Source organism: Microcaecilia unicolor, chromosome 6, assembly GCF_901765095.1.
Source record: "Microcaecilia unicolor chromosome 6, aMicUni1.1, whole genome shotgun sequence".
Classification (NCBI taxonomy): domain Eukaryota; kingdom Metazoa; phylum Chordata; class Amphibia; order Gymnophiona; family Siphonopidae; genus Microcaecilia; species Microcaecilia unicolor.
In genome coordinates, this window is record NC_044036.1 from 291405947 (window position 1) to 291425041 (window position 19095).

The following is a 19095-nucleotide window of genomic DNA, read 5'->3' on the forward strand; positions in this document are numbered from 1 at the left end:
CTAGTATGCGTAGCTGAAAAGGAGGCAAGGCAATGGGAGGAGGTGTGGGCACATTACTCAAATTTACACACATTGTTCTAGAATTTGAGGGAACATGCCTACATTTAGGCGCGATTATTTACACCAGGTTTTCAGTGACGTAAATGGCCGCACCTAAATCTAGGCATGTTTCCCAGTTCTATGCCCCTATTCTATACACCACAACTAACTACAGGCATGTTATATAGAATAGCACTAAGCGCTTTAATTGAACGCATCTACATTTTAGACACCATTTACAGAATCTGGCCCTATAAGGGTAATTTTATTTTAAACTGTTTATTGAACCATTATTCTAACATTATATAAACACAATGGCTATATGCACATTGAAAACTCAACATTTCAATTCACTTAGTATAGCTTTACAACTTTTTCCATGTTCGCTTCCTTCCCCTTTTGTCCCAATACCCACTTACCCATCCCCTATTCCTTTGTCCCACTATTCATACGGTCCCCCCCCCCCCAGGGCAAATACATAACTGCTTTATCTCACGCAGCCAAAAAGTTCACCAGCCTGCTATGTAACCTTGGGGTTAGAGACATAAGGAAAAGAAGAGTGGGATCTGACACACTGCCTTTTTGTGGTTACAATCAAAGCAGTTTACATTTTATATACAGGTACTTACGTTGTACCCAGGACAATGGAGGGTTAAATGACCGGCCCAGAGTCACAAGGAGCTGCAGTGGGCACAGGCACTGACTCTGTGGGTGCTTGAGCGTTACAGGGAAGATGAAGGCCCCGAGGCATCGCCTTTCAATCGCTGCAGTGGTGCATCTACCGTAGTGATCAAGGAAGTTAGCAGCACCAGTGAACCTCGGGGTGGGGGGGGGGGGGAAACATGGACCTGGATGCCAGAGGGAGGGGGAGAGAGGTGCTACTCTGCTGGACCAGGAAAAAGAAGATAGGAGGGAAGGACAGACAGACAGACAGGAAGAGGTGCTGGACAGAAAGGGGAGAGGGTTAGATGCTGTACCAGCTTGGGTGGGGACAGAGAGAGAGAGACTGGGAGGGGAGAAGAAATGGGGAAAGAAGATGATGGATGGAAGAAAGGGGGGTAAGATACTGGAGATCCATGAGGGAGCCACACTGAACTGTGAGGGGGGTGTGGGTGGGAAGCTACAGGGAGAGATACTGGACATGGAGGGGGAAGGGATAGAGACACAGAGGATTAATGCTGGACATGGGGGGGGGGGAGGACAGGAACACAGAGGAGTAAGGCTGATCACAGGGAGAGGGGGATGAATAAGGAGAGGGACACATAAGGGAAAATGCAAGATAGGGCAAGACACACACTGAGGGGAAATGCTGAATATAAGGGCTGGATTGGGAGAAGGCAGATGCTGAAAATGGAGGAAGGTAAGGGACAGGGACACAGGGGAGATGTTAGACAGGACGGAGGAGGATGGTGAACATGGAGCAAGAAGAAATGTCAAATGGACAAACCATAGCAAAGAGAAGAAAAAAGAAAACACAGAAAAGAGACACTGGGATCAAAGTGAACATAAAAATAAAATGTTCAGACAACAAAGGGAGAAAAAAATTATTCTGAACTAATAAATTGGAATGTGTCAGTTTTTGGAAATACACATCTCTGATATTTTCCAGTTTAGTGACTTCTTGAGGTTTCTAGTTCAGTTCTTTTGCCTTCATACTGATCTCTGGTCCCTTGTGATATATTTGTTGTGTCATGTATGACCTCAGTGTGGTATTCTGCATAGAGATCTTGTTTGTTTTGTATTTTTTTTTACACTAGGTAGTGTATTGGTGTTTTAGGGTCCAATGTAATATTTACACTGCTGCCTTTTCACACATGAGGTTGTAGCTTTTTGTGTCCTGGCAGTTAGTGCTATTATGCCATAGTAAGTTCTGAGTGTGTTTTTGCTCAGGTTTGTGTATACTGTTAAAACATGGCGTGGATTGGATTTTAAAATGTGCAGGAGACAGTGCTTTGATGGTGTAGTAATGTCTCAGGAATAAGGAATGGTGTGCAAGCTAAAGTTTGGGAAATGGAGTCTCACGTTATCCAGTGGCATACCAAGGGGGGGGGGGGGGGGGGGGGCGCTGCGCGCCTGTTGGCCGAATCCTCTCGTTCCCTCCCTGCTGCTCCCTCGCACTGCCTATCCAACTGGAACAGCTTTAGACTTTTTACATATAGACCACGCACTGGCAGTCTCTTATTTCTACTAAGCATTTGCTTTTATTTTAATAAACATTTGCTTTTGTTTTGGGTGCAACAGCGACATGCTCCTACTGGCTTCAGCCCACAGATTTGACCAAACATGTTCCTGCCGTCTCCAAACTGCTTAAGGCTTCGCATCCCCTCCAGCATTGTTATGTGGGGGGGGGGGGGGGGGGGTGATTGCCCTCCCCCAGTACACCCCGGGTGCCCCCAAAGTTGGAGGGCTGGCTATTCCTTGTTTCTGAGCTCAACAATGTTACTTGAAGGAAATGTTTTACCTGGTAATACTAACACCAAATAGAAGGTTGACATTATTTAAACAAAAAAAAAAAAAAAATGCGTTTCTTCCATGAATGAGCCTTCTCGGTGTCCGTCCTTCTCCGCGAGCTGCTCAACTACTTCCTCTCCCATGCCCCACCTCCAGGAGGTTTCATTCAAGAAGGTTTCATTGGTTTAATTCCCCTTTTGTACTGCCTTATCCGCGGCTTCACGGCTACTCAGGTTTTACATCTTTGATACGAGAGGGAGGAAAAAGTCTAAAGCCACTTCACTATTGGCTAGGAAAGTCGTGCAAACTCCTCTCCCCTTAGTCCTATTGGTGACCTTCCGACAGTTACTCTCATTTGAGGGTGGAATTTTTTTTTTTTTTAATAGTAAGAGCCGGTTGCTGCAGCAACAACGTTGGAGTGGGGTTTTCGGGAGCCGTGGGGGTGGCCGGAGCAGAAGGAGCAGCAGGGAGGGAACGAGTGCATTCGGCCAACAGGCGCGCGGCACCTCCCCCCCAGCATTTACAAACTACTTGCTTCCATTCAATCCAAGGTGGTCTTGGGGGTGGGCAGGAGCGATCCCCAGTCACTTTGCACTACCAGCGCCTGGATCTAAAATGGTACTGGCAACCCCTAATGGTAGTCTCGCAGTACTACCAGTAGGGGGTCATCTTTCCATATAAAGGCAAAGGAAGCCCTTATTTGGAAAGATGACCCCTAGCAGTAATACAGGGGTCGCTGGCACTAATTTGGATCCCGGTGCCAACAGGGCAGGAGCAATGGGGAATCACTCTTGCCCACCACGGCTATTTTAAGGTACGGATGGAGGGTCATGGGGGAAAGTGCAGGGTTCTTTCTGAGCTCAGGAAGCACACCTGGAGGGGTCCTTGATGGAGAGGGCTGCATGGGAAACTAGTTAAAGGCGGTATAGCAATTCAGAAATAAATAAATACTACTACATTCTGCCCCTTTAAGAGAAGGTTCAGAAGCATTGGGCTTTGGCTTGGCGGCCTGCTGCTCCTCAGAAATAAAATGTACTTTTGCAGTGGGTACCCTGTGTTCATCGCAAGATGCATTAAGGAATTTACATATTAGTGAGCTGCTTTACATGCATTTGCATGTTTTACATCTCATTACTATATAAACCATGCTGACTTAAAAATCACCGTATTGGGGGGGGGGGGGGGGGGAGAGATCTTTTACAAAGGTGCGGTAGAGTTCTTAGTGCACACTAAATGCTAGAAATGCCCATATATTCCTATGGGCGTCTCTAGGGTTTAACACACACTAATCATTAGTGCGCACTAAAAACACCATCGCAGCTTTGTAAAAGACCTCCTAGGACAGGAAAAGCTATGTTACTGCCCTTTAAATCACGTTAAGAAGCAAATAATGCAACTTAAAGCCCTAAGGCACCTTGATAACCTCCCCTCTAATACCTCAACAGAAATGGATAAAAAGTTTGAGCGGTACAGTAAAGGGGGTACTTTTGCACATAAAAGAAGCGGGGGACCTGAGAATGATCATATATGATGATCTTAAAATGGTCAAACAGGTGAAGAAAGTTGATGGCAAAGGTCTGAAGGATGCTTGGGTGCATAGGGAGAGGAATGGTCAACAGGAAAAAGAGGTGACAGTGCCTCTGTGTAAGTTTGGGTATGGTCATGCATTTGATATATCGTCTTTCTGTGATACAACCAAAGCTGGTTGAGACTTCAGTTCAGGAGACCACACTTTCAAAAGGATATAAACAGGGACTGTCTTTCTTCTGTGTTTGTTCAGCGCTGCGTACACTTTGTAGCGCTCTAGAAATGTTAAGTAGTAGTAGTAGGATAGAGTTGGTGTAGACAGCAGCTACTAAAAGCCAGTAGTCTTTGTTATAAAGTGTATGGGGACAGACTTAAGGATCTCATTATGTATACTTTGGAAGAAAGGCAAGAGAGGGGAGATATGATAGAAATGTTTAAATACATCTGTGGCATAAATGTACAGGAGATGAGTCTCATTCATTTGAAAGGAAGCTCTAGAACAAAGAGGCATAGGGTGAAGGTAAAAAGGGGTAGACTCAGGAGTAACCTAAAGAAATACTTCTTCATGGAAAGGGTGGTGGATGCAGGGAATGGCCTCTCTATGGAGGTGGCAGAGACAAAGATTGTATCTGAATTCAAGAAAACATGGGACAAGCACAGAGAATCTCTAAGGGAAAAGAAAGGATTGCAGGAATAGTAGATGGTATGGATAGGCAGACTGGATAGGCCATACGGTCTTTATCTAGCATCATTTCCTGTTTCTATGTTAATCCTTTATTTCTGAATACTCCAAATGTGAGATCACAAGAGAGTCACTAGTGACTGCTGGCAATCTCAGTGCCCTATCAAGATCATCAATGGTCATAACTGCTTGCATGAAGGGCGCGTATCAAATTTACATACATAAATAGCTGTAATGCTATTTTTACTGATTGGCAGAATTAGCTGATCATCATCAGCATAAAAGTAAACAAGAAGCTCCAGCGCTCGAATCAAGTACCTGAAAGGTCATATAACCATAACCAAGGTGGAAGGGAAGGACCCCGTGGGACACCACAGCAAAGATATTCTGACTCTGACATTGCTTATTTATGCTCAGAAGGTTGTTTCCAAAAAAAGATGAAATCTGACGGTTAAACTATCCAGGTCTGAGAGCAGAGATGTTTTGGAAAGTTGAATGGGGGGAGGGAAAATGTATCTTAGGCATACCTTTTGATTCTTTAATGCAGCTCTTGCACAGACAGGCAGGAATCCTGGCAAATCCTCAAATCTGCAGGTGATGTGCTCTGTAAAAATATGAACATGTCTTAATACTACAAAGAATGTAACATCATCAAGGCCAGTCTTAGGCATGGGTGACAGGGGCAGCTGCATATGGCCTCGCACTCCCAGGGGCCCCGCGGTCCAAGCATGTCTGACTGCAGACCTGCCAAATCTTGGTAGGCCATCTCCCGTACTCCCGCTGGTGAAGCTGAAACTCTTGTTGAGGGGCAGGGGAAAGTTCTGCACATCTTTCCGCATCTCCCTTTCTTGATATTCCTCTGTGACCTTCCCCTCAAACCTTTCTTTCACGGTTCTTTTGTGGTATTTTTGCTGCAACAACATAAGTAGCTTGAAGAAGTGCAAGGCACTGCGGAGCCTCGTGTTTGAGCATTGGAAAATCGCTGCCAGGTCCCACCCATATGCAACAGGAAGTGTGTGTCAGGGAGGCAGGACCAGCAGTGACTTCCCGGCATTCAAACATGAGGATCCACAGTGCCTTGCTCTTCTTCATGGTACTGACACTGTTGCAAAATCTACAAAAGAATTGCGAAAGTAAGGTTTAAGGGGAGGGTCACAGAAGATTATCAAGAAGGGGAGATGCTAGACCACATGAAGGGATGGGGGAGGAGGAGACAAAAGATACTCGGACCATTTGGGGGGGAGGGGGTGGAAGGAAGAAAGAGGGGAGATGCTTGATACGAGGAGGGAGACAGGAGGAGAGATGCAGGAAGGGGAGAGAGAGGCAAAGATGGTGGACCATGTTGGAAGGGGGGAGGAGGGAAAGAGGGAAAAGATGACAGACCTTTATTTTAGGAGGGGGAGGATGGACAAAGAGGGAATACAGAGATAGAGGGGGGATACTGGATTTGGGTAGGCAGAAGAAGAAAGAGACACAAGATAGATGATAGGGTGGGAGCAGGGGACTGACTTGCAGATGTTAGGGATGGGAGAAGTGTTGATGCTGGGGGAGGGGTGAGGTTGTAGTGAATGGGAGACAGCAATGAAGGGGGAAGAGATGGAGAGATGGGTAGAGAGGTGGTGTAAAGGATCAGAAGGGCAGGGGGTCTAGGAAGTGGTGTAAAGAAGCGGGACCATGGAAAGGCAGGGAAAACAGGGAAATGGAAATAAGTTCAGGAGGAATAGGAAGCTGGGTATGGGTAAAAGAAAGAGGAAATGGCCTGGATGTCAGAAAGTTACAGGAAAAGAGATGGGGCTGGTGATGAGGGCTTATGAGAGGGAGTGATGGAAAGACAAAGTAAGAACAGGCTGGGAAAGGGAGAGAGAGAGATGGAGGACAATGGGAGGGCTGGGGAGGATGTAAAAGTGAGAGATGGAAATATGGTAAGTAGGCAGTGGTGTGCTGGAGCGGGATCTCACGGGCTCGCGAGAGCCTTTTGTTAAGTTTTTAAGAATTTTGGGAGCCGGTTGTTAAAGTAGGCCCCCCCATGGCTATTCTAACAACTGACTCCCAAAATGTAGGCTTGGGCCCCCTCCTGAATTCTCTTTTACTTTGCTGGCAGTGATGCTGGCCCCACCAGCCAAGTAAATAGACTGCTGCTGCTCCCTGCTCCTGACTCTGAGCATCAGGCTGGGACTTTTCATGCAAGCGCAAGAAGGTTCCATCATGCTGCTCAGAGCCAGAAACAAGCAGCAGAGAATGGTGGCAGTCCATTTATTGGTTGGTGGGGCTCAGCAAAGGTATGCCTAGCATGCCCGCACAAGGGAGGGGAGAGAGAGGCATGTATTCCCCCCTCCCCCCAAATTTCAGGCCGGCTATGTCCGGAGAGAGGGCCTGTTAAAATTTTACTAGCACACCCCTGTAAGTAGGTGAGAGGTGAAAAGAGGGAGAGGGTGAGAGAAGGGGGAAATGAGCTTACACTGTTAGCTAGGAGTGGACTTGAACTGAATAATTTTCTGGTTATTTTCATTTGTTAATATTAGGTTTCCTATGACAGCATTGTGCTTATTTGAATCAGTTTTTATGTACAAGTTTTGCTTGATTTATCTTTATTATTGGGTGACACCCAGCAGACAGAACATGGTCTGACTTCTCCCCTCCCACACTGGATCAGTTAAAATTTTTTCTATCCAAGTACAGAACGTCACAGTGTATTTTAGACATGTCCCATCTATCTTCTAAGGTCAGCTCCCGACCTTTTATCAATTGCTAACAATCATACTTATCCTTCATGTTATTGAATGGACTATACCCTGAAAATGATGGCAAAATAATTCTAACACCTATCCCAAAGAATCCCAAGGCCAGTAGAAGCAAAGCATCTAATTATAGCCCAGTAGCCTTTATTCCTTTACTAGCCGTTGAGCCCGTAAAAACGGGCTAGTAAAGGAAGGGGGGGGTTGAAAGGCCCCCCCCCCGGAGTCCCCTCCGCCCCCCCCCCTCCACCCGGGCCGGGTACCTGGCTTCACTATTCAAACCGCCGGAACGCAGCATACAGCTCATCTGAGCTGCCGTCGGCCTTCCTTCTTCTCTGCGTGTGTTCCGCCCTCGTGTGACGTAACGTCGGCGAGGGCGGGACACAGGCAGGTAAGGAAGGCCAACGGCAGCTCAGATGAGCTGTGTGCTGCGTTCCGGCAGTTTGAATAGTGAAGCCAGGTACCCGGGCCGGGTGGAGGGTGGGTGGCGGCGGTGGCGGCGGTTCCCTCACTCGCAGGTGCGCAGGTTCCCTCTCTGTCACGTCCCCATCACCACGTATTGACACGGGGGGCAGGACAGAGAGGGTCTCTACTGCGCATTTGCGAGTGAGTAGCCATTTATATGTTTGATTGGTAAAACTGATGGAAGGTTTAGTAGCTAGTCAGCTCATAGAGTTCCTACAGGCCTTTTCCATTCAATCAGGATTCCAGCCATCCTTTAGCACTGAGACAGTGCTTACCACCCTTATTACAAATTTTAGAAAAGAGTTGAGCATGGGCAGGAAAATCATAATTTTACAATTTGATATGTCCAGTGCCTTATTAGACCACTTTGGTATTGGAGGAACTGTTTTAAAGTGGTTTCACGGTTTCCTAGTATAAAGATCTCACCAAGTAAAACAATCAGGTCATATCTCCTCAGCCTGGGATTCTATATGTGGGGTTCCATAGGGCTCTCCTTTGTCACTCATATTATTCAATATCATGACGGTACCACTGGGTTACTTACTGGAGGCTCATGGATTTAATTCCTTCATCTATGCTGATGATGTCACCATTTATATCCCCTTCAAAAGGGAATTACTAGAAATTATACATGAGATTAAAACCAGTTTAGATCTGATGGAATCTTGGGCATCCAGTTTCAAACTCAAATTAAATCAGGAAAAGACTAAATTCCTCATACTTGCCAACCCCTAACAACCCATTTCATTAAAAAGCTTTTTATTACTGACAACACATTATATGCCTTAGATCAATCGATGAAAATCCAGGGCACCACCATTGACCAACATTTAATATTTGAAACTCAGGTCTCAAAGGTGGTCTTGAGCATCTTCCATACACTATGGGGGTCTTTTACTAAAGATTTGCTCGAGTTATCTGTAGCAGGGTCCATAGGAATAAAATGGGCCACGCTGCAGGTAACTCAAGCTAATCTTTAGTAAAAGATCCCCTATGGAAGTTAAAAAGGTTGCATCCTTTCTTCCCAAGCTCTACACTTCCTACTAGCATCGAATCTCTGGTACTATCCAAATTTGATTACTGTAATGCCATTTATGCAGATATTAAAATCTCACTCCTTAATAAGTTAGAAACAGAACAAAATACCACTGTCCACCTTGTATGAAGAGCTCCTTGCTTTGAGAAGGCATCCCCTCTCTTATTAAAACTTCACTGGCTTCCCACAAACACAAGGATCATCTTTAAAACATGTGTGACTGTTTACCAAATCACATATGGTTTATCACCCTCCTACATGTAACAACTAATTGATTTACCTTCATGTAATACAGTAACAACATCTTACAAATCAATCCTTGTTGCAGACTTCACATATCACAGCACCAAACTTTGGAATTCTCTACGCAAGCAATTAAGGAGGTCTTTTACTAAAGGTTAGCTCAAGTTATCTGCAGCAGGTCCCATTTTATTCCTCTGGGCCCTGCTGCAGATAACTTGAGCTAATCTTTAGTAACAGACCCCCTAAGGTACTTAGAAGATTATCTGAGATTCCATAAATTACTAAAGGCTTTTCTATTAAGTGCATATCTTATCAAAAGACAAAAAACTAATGTTGCTGTCTCTCTTGTTTCAACATAACCAATACACTTGCCTAGCTTCATGACACATGTTATAATTAAAATGTTATAATTATCTGACTATATCATATTTATGTTTTTCTTGAATTTAAACCACATTGAATCTGTGGATAATATGGGATACAAATGTCATACATAAAATACATTTGAAATTTCATAAATACAATTTTTTAAAATAACAAAAAAAAAAAAAAAACCATTCATGCCAGTGGGAGGGCCACTGAACCAGACTGTACAGGGCCCCGCAATTCTAAGACCAGCCCTGAACATCATTATTGCACAGTTGCAAACCATGCAAGATTACTGCACTGCTGTGCACATGTAATAACATTACTGCATTGCCACAAAGCACAAGACTGTAAGCCTGCAGCCTTGCAGACAGTGAGTGAAAGGAAAAGTTCCATGATGGAGTTGGCATAGAAGGTGCAGAGCAGGCTCATTACTTGACTGGCACCAAAGTCATCTGCGGTACAGTTACTTATTCCAAGGTGCATGGCTCCATTTTAAAGCCCTAAATAGCCCAAGAAGAAATATGAAAACGGGAAGGGAGCTCTCTTCAGTTCTGGAGACCTATTAATTAGTGATGTCCATTTGGTTTGGAAAGTTTTATGCATGTAAACAACGCTCACTGAATTGACTATATGTACACAGAACCTCCAAATTAATTGATGTAAAGCATTAAAAATGTTTATGTGCATTAATCAAATTTTACACAAGCATTAATTTTGGAAATGAACTGAAAAAGTCAAACTCTGAGAAAGATCTATAATCGAATGAAAATAGTTTTCCATGCACACCCTTATTATTAAAAAACACACACACATTTGAAAGGCAGAGAAAATTCAAAGGACAGCAACTAAAATGCTGCACAGTTTGCACTATAAGACAGACTTGCTCTCTAGAAGAAGAAAGATGGGCAAGGGGAGGGAAAGATATGATACAAATATTCAAATACCTAGCAGGTTTCAGTAAAGTGCCAGAGACTTCCCCTAAAATGAAGAGCTCATCATATGAAAAATACTGAAGGGAAGGTGAACAAATCTTTTCACTCAGAAAGTGGTAAGACACCAGAAATCAATGTAATCTCTAACAACTGTTAAATGTAAGCCACATTGAACCAAAACTCTGGATAATTGTGAATAAAGAAAATAAATAAATACATTTTCAACAGATGTCACAGCAACCAAAAGGCTGTGAGAGATGGGTCATAGGCAAGTAAGAACTGAGCAGCATGGGAGGCAAATGTAGTCAGGCTGGCAGAGAGGTGCAAGCTGTCCTTTTCTGCCAACATTTTTTTAGTCTAAGCTGGAAAGAAGAAATAGAATCTAGACATTAATTGCACAGCCTTTGCTTTCTTCTATTTTCCTTTTTTTTTTTTTTTTTTTAAGTAATGACAAGGGAGAACAGGATAGCAGCCAGAGAGACCCCACTGAACCGTCTTTGCCTTTTCATCCTAGGGACTCAATTTCTCCCAAGCTTTCCTGGAATCTGTATCAAAGGATTCCCTGCATATCTTATTGCCACCCTCAAGAAAGGTTAGCAACAGAATCCACAGGACCACTGCTCTGCAACTGCACAGGAGCACCCTGGTCTGCTGATGCCAGGGCCAAGGTGGAGAAAATCTCATGGATTTTAGAAGACTAGTAATACCACTACTAGATAAATGCAGCACAAGCACTGTCTAGGAACCTCTCAAATTTAGTAAATGCTGGTGTCCTATATCTATAAATTACTGGATAATCAACTGGATTTGGAACCCTCTCTGTAGTTGGATAGGCCCACTCAGTTTTAATTGCAGGTGGTCCTTGGATTTCTGCAGGGACAGCTGTGAGTTGAGCACTGTCAATTTAATCTCAGCCTGAGCAGGAATGCATCTAGTTCAACGGAGCCAAGGGGCAAATTTACATGTTTCACAATTCCATCCTGGGGACAAAGTACCAGAAAAATCCAGGCAGGACTGAAAACTCATTAGTACTGCAGAACACCAGAGTTTAGATACTGGCAGGGCACATACATTCCAGGGGCGTAGCTATGGGTGGGCCTGGATGGGCCCAGACCCACCCAATTTCGTCCCAGGCCTGCCCGCGCGCACACTGCAGCAGCCTAGCGTACCAGCAGAGATGGCACCCGATCAGCTGATCTCGAGTCAGGCTCCAGCTCGCCTACCTTGTGGAATCGGCAGTCGGCGCTAATGCACTTGCAGGCCCGTTGCATCGCGGCCGTGCGGCGCAGCTCGTGCTCGTCATTCTTCTAGTTGTTGTTCCATCCTACACGGTAGTGGTATGACGACGTGGCTGTGCGAGGCGGCATGCTCCACTCGCTCGTGGCATCAGGGCAGGCTAAAATAGGTGCACATGCACGCAGGAGCGGGAGAATTGAGCTAGTGCACTGCGAGCCTCAGCCTGGCGGCCCTGGCAACATGGAAATTGAGAAAGGTTCTTCGATCGGGAAGATCATTCGAGAATCGCGTTCCTGTCTCAGTACCGTGCCGTAGTGCAACTCTAATACTGCCAAGCAGCTGCCAGCCCAGCCCAGCAGGTAATAAAATTGTACATGCTTTTTTTTTTTTAATCATAATTATAACTTCATCATGTAATTTTTTTTTTATTAAGCTAGCTGGGGCCTGGGCACTATTAAAATGTATTGTTGTGGAATTTCTTGGTGGGGTAAGCACTTCACTCACTGCCTAGGGCAAAAAATGTATATATTCAATGATTAAAATATACCTTTTTTTGCCCTGCAGTGAAGAGCCCACCCCCACCCAGAAGCCCACCACCATGACCAGCCAGCATTTTGATTACTCTTTTGTAATCAAAATGATGGCTGTGGTCTGGTAGTGGGCTTCTGGATGGGGGGGAGGGTAGACATTTCACTGCCTAGGGCAATGAGGAGCCCATCCCCACCCAAAAAAATCCCCAACATTAAATTTCAATAGTGCCAAGCTAGCTTAATTTTAAAAAAAGTTGTCTCTCTCATTTTGGTGGGTTTTTGGGTGGGGATGGTCTCTGCAGTGCCTAGTTTAAAATTAAAAAATAAATAAAAGTGTAGGCGCCGGTGGTTTTCTCTGGGTGGACCGGTGCATGCAGAGGTTTTATTTAATTCCATAGGGGGTGGGTAGGGAGTAGGACAGGGCTGATGCTAGGCTACAAGCATAGACAGTCGGTAGCCCAACTGTTTGGGGAGGCTAAAGGGGGCGGAGCTTACCGCCATACGCTCCGTGGCAGCGACGTCAATGAAGGAAAAGACTACAGGCTCGCCGCCAGCTTCTCCCTTCTCTCTGTACACAGTGTCCCGCTCTCGCGGAAACAGGAAATGCATCACCGCAGAAGGCGGGACACTGTGTGCAGAGAGAAGGGAGAAGCTGGCGGCGAGCCTGTAGTCTTTTTCTTCATTGACATCGCTGCCACGGAAATAAAAGATCAAAATGCGCGGGGCGGGAGGGTGGGCTACATCACAAGCAGTCCACGATTGGGCTGGGGAGGCTTAGCCTCCCCAAGCCTCTTATACGGGGCGCCTATGGCTACAGGGAGGAGTGCGGTGGAAGGATAGAGCTGATGTTTAGCTATGGGATGGATATATAGTGCCCACCCATATTAGCTCTGGGCCCAGCCAAAATGTCAGGTCTGGCTACACCACCATGCAGTTGTGGACTGGCCGGGTCAGGGCCCTTCCTTGCAGCTGGAGCTCTCCAGCCCCGTCACTGCCTGAATCCCTTTGACCCCACGCCTGGGCTTTGCACTCATCCGACCCCCCCCCCCTTCTCCAGCTTCCTCTTTCGTCTATCTCTGGGGTGTTAGTAGCACCAGCAGCAGCCCCACTGTCCCCATGTCTCCTCTATTCCTCCTCATACACTGCCCCCCCCCCCCATAACACTCCCCAGTTTGCGCTCCATTCCCATCACTGCCCTACTCCTGATCAGCATCTAAATGCATGGTTCAAACTTCATCAAAATATGATACTATTACATTCCCTTTTCTTGCTCAGAGAATAAGGATTATTGCTCATTGTCCAGAACACGTCAGCACCATTTCCTCTTCCTCTGATCTGTAATTGAAAGCACGTTGCTATATGATTTAATAATCGTACATCTGTGCAGTCACAGTCAGAGCCTGTCTTAGCATGCAGCTTGCATCATAAAGCAGGCAGTGTCAGCCCTATATTGGGTGATTTTAGAAACAGAATGTCAAGTCTAGCAGGATGGGAGAGGTCCTTTCCTCAGTTCTTAGCTCTGATTCCAAGATACACAGTAAAGCACCCCGTGCACATTTGCTCAGAGATGGAGTGTCCTGGGAAGGACGAAACTGCAGAGGCAATGGTCTTATTCCCAATAGAATCTGATGTCCCCACCCCACTTATCTCAGAAAGACCTCGAAAGGGAAAGCAAAAGTCTGAAAGAGGATAAGGAAGAGGAAACAATTTCAGCCCTGAGCACCGGTACCCTGTCCAAATCTTGAAATGTGAGTTTTCAAAACCGCAGAAAACATGCCAGTCTCCAAAGAACAAACAAACAAACAGAAAAGGGAGGGAAGGAGGCGGCCCATTTAAATTTTCTCTTCAGATTTTGAAAGTGTCATATTTTGATGAAGTTTGAACCATGCATTTAGATGCTGATCAGGAGTAGGGCAGTGATGGGAATGGAGCGCAAACTGGGGAGTGTTATGGGGGGGGGGCAGTGTATGAAGAGGAATAGAGGAGACATGGGGACAGTGGGGCTGCTGCTGGTGCTACTAACACCCCAGAGATAGACGAAAGAGGAAGCTGGAGAAGATCTGCTGGAGAAGGGGGGGGGGGAGGGGGGGTCAGATGAGTGCAAAGCCCAGGCGTGGGGTCAAAGGGATTCAGGCAGTGACGGGGCTGGAGAGCTCCAGCTGCAAGGAAGGGCCCTGACCCCGGCCAGTCCAAAACTGCATGGTGGTGTAGCCAGACCTGACATTTTGGCTGGGCCCAGAGCTAATATGGGTGGGCACTATATATCCATCCCATAGCTAAACATCAGCTCTATCCTTCCACCCCACTCCTCCCTGTAGCCTAGCATCAGCCCTGTCCTACTCCCTACCCACCCCCTATGGAATTAAATAAAACCTCTGCATGCACCGGTCCACCCAGAGAAAACCACCGGCACCTACACTTTTATTTATTTTTTAATTTTAAACTAGGCACTGCAGAGACCATCCCCACCCAAAAACCCACCAAAATGAGAGCGACAACTTTTTTTAAAATTAAGCTAGCTTGGCACTATTGAAATTTAATGTTGGGGATGGGCTCCTCATTGCCCTAGGCAGTGAAATGTCTACCCCCCCCCCCATCCAGAAGCCCACTACCAGACCACAGCCATCATTTTGATTTCAAAAGAGTAATCAAAATGCTGGCTGGTCATGGTGGTGGGCTTGTCACTGCAGGGCAAAAACAGGTATATTTTAATCATTAAATATATACATTTTTTGCCCTAGGCAGTGAGTGAAGTGCTTACTCTAAGAAATTCCACAACAATACATTTTAATAGTGCCCAGGCCCAGTGGCATTGGAAGGGGGGGGCAGTGGGGCAGTCTGCCCCCCGGTGCACGCGCTAGGGGGGGGGGGGGGTTGGCTCGCTGGTTCCCTGCTCTTTCTGCCCCAGAACAGGAAGTAACCTGTTCTGGGGCAGAGAAAGCAGGGAAGCAGCAGCCGACACAGCTCCCAGTGACGTGCACTGGGGGGCGGATCGGCCCTCCCGCCTGCCCCCCCGCTGAAAGGTAGGGTGCGTTTCGGGGAGGGTGCGCAGCGGCGACCTGCCCCGGGTGTCAGGCACCCTCGCTACGGCACTGCCCAGGCCCCAGCTAGCTTAATTTAAAAAAAATTACATGATTAAGTTTTAATTATGATTTAAAAAAAAAAAAAAGCATGTACAATTTTATTACCTGCTGGGCTGGCAGCTGCTTGGCAGTATTAGAGTTGCACTACGCGGTACCGAGACAGGAACTCGAGTCTCGAATGATCTTCCCGATCGAAGAACCTTTCCCAATTCCCACGTTTCCAGGGCAAGGGCAAGGGCAGGGGCACGGCCGCCAGGCTGAGGCTCCCAGTGTACTAGCTCAATCCCTCAATGCTCAAATCTCCCGCCCGGCGCCCGCCCGCTCCTGCGTGCACGTGCACCTATTTTAGCCTGCCCTGATGCCACGAGCGAGCGGAGTGGAGCACGCCGCCGCGCACAGCCACGTCGTCATACCGCTACCGCGTAGGATGGAACAACAACTAGAAGAATGACGAGCACGAGCTGCGCCGCGCGGCCGCGATGCGACGGACCTGCAAGTGCATTAGCGCCGAGCCGACTGCCGATTTCGCAAGGTAGGCAAGCTGGAGCCTGACTCGAGATCAGCTGATCGGGTGCCATTTCTGCTGGTACGCTAGAGGCTGCTGCAGTGTGCGCTTGAGTGGGCCTGGCCCATCCAGGCCCACCCGTAGCTACGCCCCCGTGACGGCTCCCTTCCCTCACCGGAGCGCTTCCCCCCCACGCTCACCAGCTGCCTGGCTCCTCCGTTGCCCTCGCGCTCACTCTCTGTCTCTCTGTTCTTGGGCTCGGCCTTATATGAGCGCGAGGCGGAGGGCAGGATCTCCTGGGCGGAGTCCCATCCCGGCCAGCGGCCCTGAATCTCTGTTGCAATGTAGACGATAAGAGAGTGCAGGGAGAGGGGCAAGCCAAGACAGAAAGCCAGAAGTAACCGACCAACCTGCCCGTAAAGGTGTTTTGGGCTGCAATTGCCCACGTTCTGCAGTTATCCCCCCCCAACCAAAACCACCATCATCACCACCAAAAACCCTCAATAAGAACTTAAGAATTACCTTACTGGGTCAGACCATGGTCCATTCAGCCCAGTATTTTGTTTCTAACAGTAGCCAATCCAGGTCACATTTACCTGGCAGAATCCCAAATAGTTTATGGTCTTTCCTTCCAGGAACTTATCCAAACCTTTTAAACCCAGCTACTATGTTATTCTAGCTGCCTTTTCCACACCCTCCCACAACCAGTTCCAGAACTGCCTTGAGCAGAAAAAAACAAAAAGTTTTCTCTTCATGACATGTTGCCTAGTCTTTGTAGTTTTAAACAATCAAGTAAGGTTTACCTGTTCCATTCCATTCAGGATTTATAGACCCCTATCATATCTCCCCTCAGCTGTCTCTTCTCTAACCTCTTTAGCCTTTCCTCATAGGAGAGTTGTCCTATCCCCTTAATCATTTTGGTTACCCTTCTCTGTACCTTTTCTAATCCCACTATATCTTTTGTGAGATGCAGCAATCAGAAATGCACACACTACTCAAAGTGCAGACTAAATACCCTGCCTTTTTCTTTCTTTCTCACATTTGTAATTTATCTCCCTGTTCAATGTAATATATTTATGCAATTGCTGTATTTTTGGCCAGGCAATTTCCTTCTGCTCCCGTGAGGCCCTAGATATTTAATTGAAGACATTCTGAAAATTGCTATGATAGGTGAGGTGTTTTTGCTAGGTGATTTCAATATGCCAGATTTGCAGTGTCATCTAGAAGTAGGGAGATCTTAAATTCTCTACAAGCAAAACTGGTCCTGCAACTGAATTGGGTGCTGTACTGGTCCTGGTGCTTACAAATGGGGAGAGTATTCCAGATATTATGGTGGGTGATTATCTGACTGACATCTAGTAATCAACAGTTCAATATTAGAACACGTGTGGAGAAGGAGTCAGCTGGATGGACATATCTGGGGGAAGTAGAAAAGAAATGGCAAAACTGAAAGGAGATATTTTAAGGCCAACAAACCTTCTTGTTAGTAAAGTAAAAGTAAGAGAAATGGGGCCACTCTAATTCTTGAAAGACAGCTGGCAATTTACAAGAGATCGCAGAAAAAATAAGATAGGCAACGATATCAGGAAAAGCTAAGAGAAGCCCTGTCCAATTGACCCAAACAGAGAGGTGCTGGCATCATCTTAGCTATAATTTCTACTGCAGTACATCGTGCCATGGGCACGTGCCGAAACACATACAAAGAGCTGGTCATACTGCTTGGGGCAAATCCTGGCGTAACCCATCTACATGATGTCCTACCTGTTTTATTTACTGCTTCATTGTCTTATTTATTTTTCCATTTTCCTTCCTACTACTACTACTACTATTTAGCATTTCTATAGCGCTACAAGGCGTACGCAGCGCTGCACAAACATAGAAGAAAGACAGTCCCTGCTCAAAGAGCTTACAATCTAATAGACAAAAAATAAAGTAAGCAAATCAATTAATGTGAATGGGAAGGAAGAGAGGAGGGTAGGTGGTTACGAGAGGTGGCGGCGAGTGGTTACAAGTGGTTACGAGTCAAAAGCAATGTTAAAGAGGTGGGCTTTCAGTCTAGATTTAAAGGTGGCCAAGGATGGGGCAAGACGTAGGGGCTCAGGAAGTTTATTCCAGGCGTAGGGTGCAGCGAGACAGAAGGCGCGAAGTCTGGAGTTGGCAGTAGTGGAGAAGGGAACAGATAAGAAGGATTTGTCCATGGAACGGAGTGCACGGGAAGGGGTGTAGGGAAGGACGAGTGTGGAGAGATACTGGGGAGCAGCAGAGTGAATACATTTATAGGTTAGTAGAAGAAGTTTGAACAGGATGCGAAAACGGATAGGGAGCCAGTGAAGGGTCTTGAGGAGAGGGGGGTAGTATGAGTAAAGCGACCCTGGCGGAAGATGAGACGGGCAGCAGAGTTTTGAACTGACTGGAGAGGGGAGAGGTGACTAAGTGGGAGGCCAGCAAGAAGCAGATTGCAGTAGTCTAAATGAGAGGTGACAAGGGTGTGGATGAGGGTTTGTGCATATGAGCTTTTGTTTTGCTCCTTTACCTGTGGCTTGCATGTCGCCCCCTCCCAGTCTAGCTGTCCCAGTCCTCTGGAATGTTGATCTTTGCTTTCTTCTCCTGCCCCATGCGCAAATCAAGGCCACAGCTGGGGCATTTAATCCACCATGGATGTGCAATGACCCGCCATCAAAATGACCAGCTAGGTCGCACGTGTTTTAGTCCACGCCCGCCTTGCACTGGAGATGGGCTTAATCACTCTGCATAGCATCTATTGTTATTTATTTTTGATGGTGAATACTGCACTCTGCCGAACATGTTTCTAAATGGCACTTCTTTAACTCAGGTATTCCCCTTCCCACCACAGCCCCATGCAGCAAGGCCTGTCACGACCCCCCCCCCCCCCCCCCCAACAAAAAAAGTAAGACAAGCAGGGGTAAGAAGAGCTGTGTCTAATGACTTGTGACTGCAAAATAGTTCCGAAGGGCTTCTTGGAAGATGTTGAGGAGGAAATCCAGCACTACATCTGAAAGGTGTATGCGGTCCCTGCAGAAATTCCCAGGGATGCAAAGTGTGGCCCAGTGGTGTCATATCTTCCAGCCACCTAGAGAGCAATTCCATAGGCCAGTCTGCCTGTTTACTTGCTTGATGCTGCAGCCCCAAAGGGTAGATGTGGACCATCTGACTCCCAGTATGATATCTGACCAGAAAATGCATGTAGCTGGCAAGAAGATGACAACTCAAAAAGATCAGCTTTCACCAGAGTTATCAGCCG

At 46.6% G+C, this 19095-nt stretch overlaps 1 protein-coding gene across 4 annotated transcripts in view; it reads right to left on the reverse strand.

Annotated features, from left to right (window-relative positions):
• The window catches only part of ASS1 (argininosuccinate synthase 1), a 181673-nt gene extending 165553 nt beyond the window's left edge, over positions 1–16120 (reverse strand). For 2 of the 4 annotated variants that reach the window (XM_030207831.1, XM_030207829.1), the window contains exons 1-2: positions 16034–16120; positions 5227–5303 (exon numbers count right to left, since the gene is read on the reverse strand). The gene's annotated coding sequence lies outside the window, so the exon portion shown is untranslated. Of the gene's footprint in view, positions 1–5226; positions 5304–15433; positions 16004–16033 lie in introns of those variants that run through there. The other 2 variants (XM_030207832.1, XM_030207830.1) reach the window with 2 other exon arrangements.
• Positions 16121–19095: the final 2975 nt, after the last annotated feature.